The sequence below is a fragment of the Ranitomeya imitator genome, chromosome 3, assembly GCF_032444005.1.
Source record: "Ranitomeya imitator isolate aRanImi1 chromosome 3, aRanImi1.pri, whole genome shotgun sequence".
In the NCBI taxonomy this organism is placed as follows: domain Eukaryota; kingdom Metazoa; phylum Chordata; class Amphibia; order Anura; family Dendrobatidae; genus Ranitomeya; species Ranitomeya imitator.
In genome coordinates this window covers 95,014,784-95,026,918 of record NC_091284.1, presented here as the reverse complement: position 1 = coordinate 95,026,918, position 12,135 = coordinate 95,014,784, and positions in this window count along the sequence as shown.

Here is a 12,135-nt window from a genome sequence, read left to right as displayed (position 1 = left end):
AGTGCCTATGGCATGGGCAGCTTACACATCTTGAAAGCCATTATCTATGCTGAGCATTATATAGCGGTTTTAGAACAAAATTATGTTCCCATTCAGGCAACGCTTATTTCAGGGAAGGCCTTTTGAATTTCATCAACTCAGTGCTCAACCACACACTGCGTCCATCACAACAGCATGTCTTTGCAGAAGAATTCAGATGAACTGGCCGCCTGCAGTCCAGACTAGGGTTGAGCGAAACGGGTCGGCCATTTTCAGAAGTCGCCGACTTTTGGCAAAGTCGGGTTTCATGAAACCCGACCCGACCCCTGTGTGGGGTCGGCCATGAGGTCGGCGATCTTCTGAATCTGGTATCGGAATTCCGATACCGAGTTCCAATATGTTTGCAATATCGGAAATCGGTATCGGAATCCATATTTAAGTGTAAAATAAAGAATTAAAATAAAAAATATTGCTATACTTACCCTCTGACGCGCCCTGGTACTAACCGGCAGCCTTCCTTCCTTAGAATCAGCGCGTGAATGACCTTAGATGACGTCGCGGCTTGTGATTAGTCGCGCGACCGCCCATGTGACCGCTCACGCGACCAATCACAAGCCGCGATAGGAATATACTCACCCTCGGACGCGCCCTGCTTCTTTCCGGCAGCCTTCCTTCCTAAGAATCAGCGCTTGAAAGACCTTCGGTGACGTCGCGGCTTGTGATTGGTCGCGTGAGCAGTCACATGGGCGGTCGCGCGGCCAATCACAAGCCGCGACGTCTGGGCGGTCGCGCGGCCAATCACAAGCCGCGACGTCATCTAAGGTCCTTCACGCGCTGATTCTAAGGAAGGAAGGCTGGCGGTTAGTACCAGGGCGCGTCAGAAGGTAAGTATAGCAATATTTTTTATTTTAATTCTTTATTTTACACTTAAATATGGATCCCAGGGCCTGAAGGAGAGTTTCCTCTCCTTCAGACCCTGGGAACCATAGTATCCCATTGCACTGCATTGGTTTTCGTGTTTCGGCCGACCCCGACTTTTCTATAGGATCGGCCGATTTCCCTCGACCCGACTTTTGAGAAAGTCGGGTTTTGTGAAACCCGACCCGATCCTATAAAAGTAAAAGTCGCTCAACCCTAGCAGACCTTACACCAATGGAAAAAATTAAGGCGCCTTGTGAAACGGAAAATCCAGGAAAGAAGATCCAGGACCGTGGAGCAGCGAGAATCCTACATAAGACAAGAGTGGGACAACATTATAAAATGTAAAGCGCTGCGGAATATGTTGGCACTATAGAAATAAAATTATTATTATTATCTACCAAAGAGGACAGGATGGTAACTAAAATTAAACATGACCTTGTCACAATTTTTTTGAGATGTGTTCTTAATGGATTATTTTTTTCAAATGAAAAGGAAAAATATCCACGTTGTATATTCAATCCCAAAAATAAACACAGTTGTTAATCATAAATTTATGTTTAAACATGCAAAAAACTTTTAAAGAAAACGTTACATGGGACAAAGGCAACATCTTTAGGTTTATACTGCTCCCTGGTGGAAATTACAGTGTACATCATGCTTATTTCTGCAATGTAATTATTTATTACAGCCAATGCCTCCTCCTTTGGCGATGGATGCACTTATCATGTGCTGCTATTATTTTTTTACAACATGCGTACAGACACATCCAGGTCTATAAAAGAATGGGGTGATTTTCATATGTCCTTTTTTAATGATTAAGTCTGTAGTTTGCATTGTTATGTGTAAATCAAATGCAGGACTTATAAATGCATTTAAAAATATCAAAATCACTTGTTATCTCAATGTGGTGTATTTAGTATATGATATAAAATTGTTTTGTTATTGAGGAAATATTCTAGGAACTTCCTCTTGTGTTCCCAACTAGAGATGATCGAACCTTTCAAGGTTCAGTTTGGTTTGATTTGCCGAATGGTTAAATGTTCGCCTAACATGTTTATCGAACGGTTCGACGAATGTACCCAAACCCCATTAGATTCAATGGGAGGCCAAACCAAACGTATACAGGGGTGGCAAAAAGCTTCCTAAACAGCTAAAACTAGGGACAGACACCATGAAAACTGGCATCAATTGACTCACAGAAGAAACTTGCAAATGGCACAGAAGCAGTCAGCCATGAGCCATGCATGAGGTATCAGGTTCTGGGCCAGCATTTACAGCTTGGAATTGAAGCTTCATTGAGGACCTGGTATTTAAGGGAGTGGTGTAAGCCTTCGTAGCTGGGAGATCTGATACCTCATGCAACACCCCCAATTATTTTTTTTCATTCCAGCCACAGTCAGATAGCACAAACATCAGTTTCATACAGTAATATTGGTAGAAAGATGTAAGGAAAGACACCGGTAGTTGGCTGAAAATGCAGGCCTGCCCGTCTAGGAGCCCTACTTACACAGGCAACCCACCAAATGGAGACCCAACTTGGAGTCTTCACATTTCAAAAAATAAATGTCACACACCGCTAAAGTGCCATCAATTTCCACAGAGTAGAAATATAATAGGCATCTGACTCACATCCCACTACAGGCAACCCACCAGATGGAAAGCCAACTCGGAGTCTCCACATTTAAAAAAATTGTTTGTAACATCAGCAGCGGTAGCAACAGTAGGCACAGAAGATACCACAAAGACGGCACAGATTACAATAACGCAAGATCAATGCATGACACTATAAACAACACCATCGTCTAGTCTGCCCAGTCTGCAATTGGGATGCAAAAGTCAATGACTTTTCATTTTGATGACAGTTAGGCAGTCTACACCTTCAGGGGACAGCCGGATGCGCTTATCCGTCAGGATACCACCAGCAGCGCTGAAGACATGTTCTGAGAGAACGCTGGCTGCTGGTCATGACAAAACCTCCAAGGCATGACAGGCGAGCCCAGGCCACTCTTCCATTTTTGAAGATCAAAAGGATCCAACCCCCCCACCTGATGGCATTGATATTGAGCTCCTGATACTCCTGCACCATCCTCTCCAGTTGTTCACAACGTGCACTTTGTGCACAGGCTGGTCTTAAAATGTGTGAAATGACTAACCGAAATGGCTTTAGCCACTTACACTGCTGCTACTGATGTTTTTGCGATGACACCTTGATGTTCTCGGGGTTGGACATCTAGAACTGGTATGCACACTGTGTGCCTCACTGGTGTCTTGTGGAAAGCTACTCTTAAGATTGTCTACAAGCGTGTTTCGATACTCCAGCATGCGCGTATCCCTTTCCGGGGGGAAGCTTCTGGCTAAATTTACTCTTGTACCATGGATCTAATAGAGTGGCAACCCAGTAGTCAGCACTATTTCTAACCCTTAGAATATGGGCAGCATGTTAAAGATAGTGCAGCAAGAAGGCGCTGATGTGTCAAATGCTTCCATGAGGTCGAAGTCCATGGTGTGTTGGTGTCAGGGTAACACTCATGGTTAGTTCCTCAGTTCCCTCCCGCCAACCACGGACAACTGAGAGTGGATCACTATCCTCTTCTTCTCCTGACTATTGCATGTCCAACACCTAGTCCTCCTCCAATTGTTCCTTGACTCCTGCACCTTCACTAACACTACCATGAGCCCCACTCAATTGCTGTAAGCCTCTCTCCCATCACACCCACCTGTGCGACTGTCCGAAAATTTGAGACATTGTTATCCCTTCCGCATCCTTCTCCGCTTCCACCTCTTCCTCTGGGACCACCACCTCCTCATGAAGACTATTCAAAGTGTACTGCAGCACGTAGATGACCGGAATAGTGATACTGATGAAGGCATTATCTTAGCAACCATTTCAAAACTGTTCAGAAAGGTGCAGAGGTCCTTCATCAGTGCTCACTCCTCAAGCGTGATTTGCACCATGTCCAGACTACATTGGCCCAGGCTATGCAAAAGGACATTCTGCCCCAGGGCTCGTCGCTGTTGCCACAGTCGCTGCAACATGTGCAGAGTGGAATTTCACCCTGTCAGAACATCACAAATCAAATGGTTAACCAGTAGGCCGAAAGACCCCTGAAGCGATGCAAGTCGATGACCTGCAGGGTGCTATCATCGTAAGCGACCATGCTTTCCGCAGCAGCGCATACAGGTCAGGATATTGGCAGAGAAATTACTGTACCACCAGGTTGAGGACGTGAGCCATGCAAGGCACGTGTGTGAAGCTTCCCCGGCGTTGGGCCGCCACCAGGACTGCAAGAAACATTTGAATGTAAAAAAATAGAAAAAGTGCTGTGAAGGGAAACACACAAACAAACCGCAGGAGAAGCAATAGATAAAACCTCAGCATATTCTCCCAATGTTCTGCTCAGTATAGCAGATGACAATCTGGTCAGAACGTGGGTCAATCACATTCCTGCAGTGATGTGACGACCACTACAACCGACAAGCAGAGCCGAATCCTGACATTGCATATACTGCACACTGTCAGTTATTCCGTACGCTGTATGCTGAAAGATTTCTTTGGAGTGAAAAACCACTTTATCAGCTATGCTCAGCCAGGATAAATGCTCCTTAAAGAGATTCTGTCAGCAAGTAAAGACATGACTGTAATACTGATCTCATTGGTATCTACGGTGAAGAAATCCGCTCTATTGTTATCTGTAATCACCATGTGAAGTCTTCTGCTAATAATGAGATTTCGGTGCACAGGGGCCAGACTGTAAAACTGGTCAGTGTTCCATAGACTTCACTGTTAAAAAAAACGGATTCAGTTGAAACCATTTTTTTTACCGTCTGCATTATTTTTTTAATAGATTGCTGCTGGATCCATTCTAACTGATGATTACTGGACACGTGAACAGAGCCTTACTTTGGGGATTTTTGTTTTTTCTGCCTTTAGGCCATTATGGTCTTATCTCCTCACCGTCTGGACTAGCTGAGCTCGTTCTAGAGGTCACTAGACTCCATCTTTTCTAAAAGGAAGGTCACAATGTGTCTAAGAATAGATGTGCCCGCCATTCCTCCCTTTCTTTTTTGCTGATATTTAATGTTACATAGAGTTCCTCAGTATATTTATATGTCATCCCCCATTACCTTTTTCATCTCTCCTTACAAGTAAATCTTGTATCTTAGCTAAAACCAGGTAGTAAGTAGCACGTTAGACATTTTTATAATGGACAGTGTATAATGAATGCATATTTCAGGGTTATGTGCTTCTGAGGACTAATTAGTGCTTCCTTCCTGAGGTGAACCAGTTTGTGACCTCGTACAATATGGAGCTAGGCGGTCTCACCTACCAGTTTGGGTCACAGACCCTTTTTCTGTTTGCTTTGATTTTTTATTATGTTTATACCCCAAATCCCTCCTAATCCTGGAGATCAAGCCTTTATGAATAATCATAACCCCTCTATGAAAGTAATCTTCATCTCCTTAATATTTGGTTCCTTGTGCCCCACAATGCCACGAGAACTCAACGATGTGATACATATCCGGCTATGTGCTGTTGTTTACAGGTGCATCTGAAAAAAATTAGAATATCATCAAAAAGTTAATTTATTTCAGTTCTTCAGTACAAAAAAGTGAACCTCATATATTAGAGTCAATACAAATAGAGTGATGTATTTCAAGTGTTTATTTCTGTTAATGTTGATGATTATGGCTTACAGCCAATGAAAACCCAAAACTCATTATATCAGTAAATTAGAACACTTTATAACACCAGCTTGAAAAATGATTTTAACATCCGAAATGTTGGCCTACTGAAATGTATGTTCAGTAAATGCACTCAATACTTGGTCAGGGCTCCTTTGGCATCAATTACTGCATCAATGCGGCGTGGCATGGAGGCGATCAGCCTGTGGCAATGCTGAGGGGTTATGGAAGCCCAGGTGGCTTTGATAGCAGCCTTCAGCTCGTCTGCATTGTTGGGTCTGGTGTCTCTCATCTTCCTCTTTACAATACCCCATAGATTCTCTATGGGGTTAAGGTCAGGCGAGTTTGCTGCCAATCAAGCACAGTGATACTGTTGTTTGTAAACCAGGTGTTGGTACTTTTGACAGTGTGGACAGGGGCCAAGTTCTGCTGGAGAAAGAAATTGCCATCTCCAAAAAGCTTGTCGGCAGAGGGAAGCATGAAGTTCTCTAAAATTTTCTGGTAGACTACTGCGCTGACTTTGGTCTTGATAAAACACAGTGGGCCTACACCAGCAGATGACATGGCTCCCCAAACCATCACTGATTGTGGAAACTTCACACTAGACCTCAAGCAGCTTGGATTGTGACCTCTCCACTCTTCCTCCAGACTCTGGGACCTTGATTTCCAAGGTGTAGTGTGAAGTATCCACAATCAATGATGGTGTAGGCAGGGTTAATTGTGGCGGGGGCATGGTCAGCTTTCTCAGCTCTGCTGCATTGCCAAATCTAAAAACTCTGTCACAACTGCTGCATCCGGTCATCTAAGTGATACATTGCTGGAATCAGGGTCTCTTTTCCTACATTATGCTGCTCTCAGATGAAATAGCAATAAACTGCTGACAGATTCCCTTTAAGTAAAAATTATTTTAACACCACAGCTGTTCTGAATCTAAAAGTAATGGATCAAGGCAATAAATGAGAAAGAGAGAGATCCAGCTCAACCACTTTGAACTAGCCAGCTCGGATGAAAAAACACTCCTGCTTGGTGGTTGTAATAGGAACAAATATCCCTATCTTTTCCTATGGCTACCTGCTATTTGTTTGCTAAAAAAAAAACTTTTTAGTAGAATTCAATAAAAACAGAACATTCCCAGTACTGTAGAAAAAATGTGAGACCTTTTCCAAAATGTTCTATTTTTATTCAATTCTACCAATACATTTTTTTTTAAAATCCCAAAAACATCTGGATATCCCTACCTTATTAACCTCTGACATTACAATATTACAAAAGGATTTGGAAAAGAATTCTTCAAAGGCAAACACATGGCAAATGAAGTTTAATGTTAATAAATGTAGAGTAATTTACCACAACGGGAATAATCGGAAAATGGCCGCCGCGATCTCCATCTGCGCACGCGCGGCATCCCGCAGCCATTTTCCTGAAGCCCCGGGCAGCAGAGGACTCCATATGCGCATGCGCGGCCTCAGGAAGATGGTTGCCCCCACAGATCACCAGGGAAATAGCGCCGATCGCGCGTTTTTTCTTCTCCTGCCCAGTGGATTCAGAAGATGGGCATGCGCAAACCACTACGCCACCAACGGAAATATATGTAAGATCTGGGGGAAGAAACAGCGATGTCGCCATGCCCATATGACCTGTCCAGCCTGATTGACAGGCGAAAACGGCGACTTTGGTAAGGTATTTCGGCAGCATAGGTGGGGAATCAGGGTACACAAAATACACTATAGTAACGCACAGCTCAGGCCCTATTTCACAGTATTTTTATCTCGTACTGAAAAACGGGGTGACAGGTTCCCTTTAAATGTAAATATATTAGATATTACAGAACAGGAGAAGGAATTGGGTATTCTCGTTACAAGTAAGCAGAGCAGCAGTGCTCAATGTCAAGCAGCAGCTGCAAAAGGAAACAATATTTTAAGGTGTATAAAAAGAGATAAAATTCTGTGATCCAAATGTATTATTACCCGTCTATAAATCGCTGGTGAGGCCACATCTAGAATATGGGATCCAATTTGGGCCCCACATTTTAAAAAGATATTTGGAATTTAGAATCAGTTCAAAGGTGGAAACTACAGTACATTATTACAAGATATCATTTATATGTATTAATACATATGTGGTCAATGCACAGTACTGGACTTATCACTTTTGAGGACCTTACAAAGAGTAATGGAACAATTTCTCACGTGGAGAAAAGACAATTCTGGCAGCTGAATGGGAAAGGGTTCTTTACAGTTAGAGCAGTCAGACAGTGGAATGCCGACCACAAGAGGGAGTAATGGCAGACACTATAGCAGCATTTAAAAAAGGGCAGGATATTTTTTTTTAACAAAACATGACATTGTGATTTATAAATAATTTAACAATAGAAAATGTATAACTATGAATATAGTTTGAATTTTATATTCCTAGATCTTTTTTTCAGCCTATGTAACTATGTAGAATGTACATTAGGAAAATGCTACAATTCCCTATATTATTTTACAAGTAATTTCCTTTTAATTTTTTTCTTTGTAAAGTGCTAGTTATCTGTCCAATCTCTGCATCTAAAAAGTGCAAAACCCTCCCGACACACTCGCATGTTTAATCTATAATCTATATTTCTTCTGGTGCCTAAGGGAAGCCATAATGATAGGCGCCTGCTGGTAACAAGTGAAGTTATTTGTCTTTATAATGAAAGCAAATTACCAATAATGAAAGGGTTAATACTTGGCCCGGCGTCAGTAATATCCCTTGTAGAAACCATGACAACTGTTATGAGGTCATAAACAAGTCTGATAAAGAAGGTTCCATAATAGAGGGCTGAGCTGCCACAATCCGTGCCATTACTGATGCGCCTGAGGACGTTGAGCTTGACCACCCCACGTAATGTGCCGACCTTGTGGTAATTTGGAGGTTCTAGCAGGGAAATGGGGTGTCTTCTTTAGACACCCCCAGGGCATGGAAAGGTAACCGAAGGGGGTTCCCAGCACAGGATCCCCTTCTGTTACCCTCTACAAAGAGCAGCTCTTCTTTGGGAGTTCATGGATAATCTATGACGTTAATGGGTGATAAATTGGGAGGGGGAGGTGATATTTATCTATTAGGGGTCATCCATAATGAACAATCCATTTCACCAAGTGTCGGACTTCTTGAGACTTGGACCTAGATCTGTAAGGGAGAAATGATCCTGTACATCCACCTGGGAATCAGATCAACCAAATTCGCTCTACCAGCCAATGTGGTGACAGACATTGCAGCCAGATCTCTCCCACACCCAGTTCATCACATTTATAGTCTATATTTGTTATGTCGTTCTCTTTAATTGTGGTAAAATATACAAATTATAAAATTCTGAAGTTCCATCTGTTATATATTGGCACTAATTCTCTAAGCCCAAGGGAAGGGCGATCCTCCAGCCATGGTTCCCTAGAGGTTTCCACCACAGGGGTTTTTTCCTCTCCTGAGTGCTGGGGCGTGACTCTTCGTGAGTCGGCGGTTGTGCCATTTTCAGTGTCATGTGAATTTAAATAAACGTTGTGAACGTTTGACACCTAATTGCGATGCTTTGTGTATTTATTTTGTGCTTATGTCCGATTGATGTTTGGGAGTCGGGGGTCCATCACACATCAATGGGTCATACGTCTGGACATCTGCCGGCAGCAGCACCTGCGAGTATGCGCTCATCCTCGGAGTAAGGACTCACACTATATTACAGGATTACAGGCAGCTTCCTCACCTCATTCACACAGTATTTGGGGCTGTAATTTACATCAGTATTTGTTAGCTAAAAACCAGAGGAAATAAATAACTGAATCATTTTCACCTCTTCTGTGTTTTGGATCCTCTCCTGGCATCTGAAACAAATACTGATGTAAAATATCGCCAAGTAAAAGTGCCCATAATCCTTCCTGACTGATTTGATAGTGTGAGTTGCAGTGAAGCAGCGGAGGTTGGAAGCATTAAAGGAGTTTTCTGGTTTCATATACTCCTGTCCCCCGATTGCTGTTATAAAAACAAACTGTCCTTTCTTCACCCTCCCCAGGACAGACTGCAGTACATGGTCACTTCTATGATAACCGCCTTCTTATCCCCACCTCATTTACAACCAGCTGCTGCCCCTGAGTGACGCACCCATGTAAGCTAAGTTCTGTTGCATATTTTCATGCTAAAAACATATTAAAGGGTATTACATCTCCAGCAAAGTGGATGTCATGCATATAATCAAAAAGTCAAAGATAGTCATCACACCCATAAGAAGATCCACACACGGAGACTTGTAATGAGCAAGAGGTATGAAGAAGCAAAGAACAGTGATCCAGTATCACAATCTTCTATCAAAAAACAAACTTTATTGTGCAAAAATAGAGAAAAAAAAGTTGCAACTTCATCTCTAAAACCCATTAAAAATGATTAAGGTTTCAGACGTCTGTCTCAATCATTGCATGTTTTTGCTTCTGATATGTATGTAAATCTCATGCTTTTTTTAACACTAAAGAATTTGAAATGCATTGAGTTTTTTTTGAAATCTGCAGATGTCAATTTCTTTTGCAGTTAATATGAGTTTTTCCCATAGACTTTAAGGAGATGCAGAAAATCAGCACATAAAAAAATGCATATATGTTTCTATTGCGTTTATGCAGCAAAAATGTATGTAATCAACACAAGATTATCATTAAAGCTTTATCAAAGCTCAGGAGACAGGAAGATTACAACACAAAGTAGCTTTATTTAAAACATGATATACAAAAAGAAACAAAAGCGAAAATTAAAAAATAAAAAAGATACAGACATAAAATAAGCACTCAAAAATGCAACAAAAAAACCCACAACCTAATATAGGTAATTGAAGCATGAAATGAAATTTTCTGCAGTGTCACAAACTCACCAAATAAACACTGTGGGAACATAGCCTTAGGCCACGTGCACACGTTGAGTATTTGAATTTGGTCAGTATTTTACATCAGTATGAATAACCAAAACCAGGAGTGGAACAATCAGAGGAAAAGTATAAGGCCGGCGTCACATACAGCGTAAAACAATACGGTCCGTATATTTCGGCCGTAATACGCTGAAAAGTCCCCAAAATAGTGGTCCGTAGCTCCTCCGTAGGCAGGGTGTGTCAGCGTTTTTTGCGCATGGCATCCTCCGTATGTAATCCGTATGGCATCCGTACTGCGTGTTTTTCTCGCAGGCGTGCAAAACCAACATACCATGATCCATGTGTCACAAAAAAAAAAAAAAATACGGTATATATATACCAGCGCGAGATAGCTTTAAAGCCGGTAATTTAATTACCGGCTTTTGCTATCTCCTTCCTAAACCCAACATGATATGAGACATGGTTTACATACAGTAAACCATCTCATATCCCCCTTTTTTTTTGCATATTCCACACTACTAATGTTAGTAGTGTGTATATGCAAAATTTGGCCGTTCTATCTACTAAATTAAAGGGTTAAATGGCGGAAAAAATTGGTGTGGGCTCCCGCGCAATTTTCTCCGCCAGAGTAGTAAAGCCAGTGACTGAGGGCAGATATTAATAGCCTGGAGAGGGTCCATGGTTATTGGCCCCCCCCCTGGCTACAAATATCTGCCCCCAGCCACCCCAGAAAAGGCACATCTGGAAGATGCGCCTATTCTGGCACTTGGCCACTCTCTTCCCATTCCCGTGTAGCGGTGGGATATGGGGTAATGAAGGGTTAATGCCACCTTGCTATTGTAAGGTGACATTAAGCCAAATTAATAATGGAGAGGCGTCAATTATGACACCTATCCATTATTAATCCAATACTAGTAAAGGGTTAAAAAAAAATACACAAACATTATTAAAAATTATTTTAATGAAAACAAAGGTTGTTGTAATATTTTATTCAACGCCCAATGACGTCACCGCTGTGCTTTCCGACCGCTGTGCTTACACAGGGCAGAGAAGCAGAGCGCCGAGGGACAGACAGCGGAAGGTAAGTATGTAGTGTTTTTTTTAATTATACTTTTACGCTGGTAACCAGGGTAAACATCGGGTTACTAAGCGCGGCCCTGCGCTTAGTAACCCGATGTTTACCCTGGTTACTGGTATAGTTGGTCGCTGGAGAGCTGTCTATGTGACAGCTCTCCAGCGACCAAACAGCGATGCTGCAGCGATCCGGATCGTTGTCGGTATCGCTGCAGCGTCGCTTAGTGTGACGGTACCTTAATGCAATGTTGTTCGTGGCTGCAAAACCCCGGGGAATGAAGGTAAAGTAGGTCAATGACCTATATTTACCTTCATTTGCGGTGAGTTCATATAAGGACAACCAGCAGAGGGCGCCTCTTATGAACTCGAGCCTGGGAGCTTTCTAGGAAAGTTCCCTCGATCTAGGAACAACCAGCAGAGGGCGCCTCACCGCAAATGAAGGTAAATATAGGTCATTGACCTACTTTACCTTCATTCCCCGTGGTTTTGCAGCCACGAACAACGTTGCATTAGCAAAGCTCGTGGCTGCAAAATATTTTAACCCCTTCAGATGGATTTACATCGTTGGACTTTACAGATCTGCGGAAGGTAAGGATATTGTTGGTTTATTATGT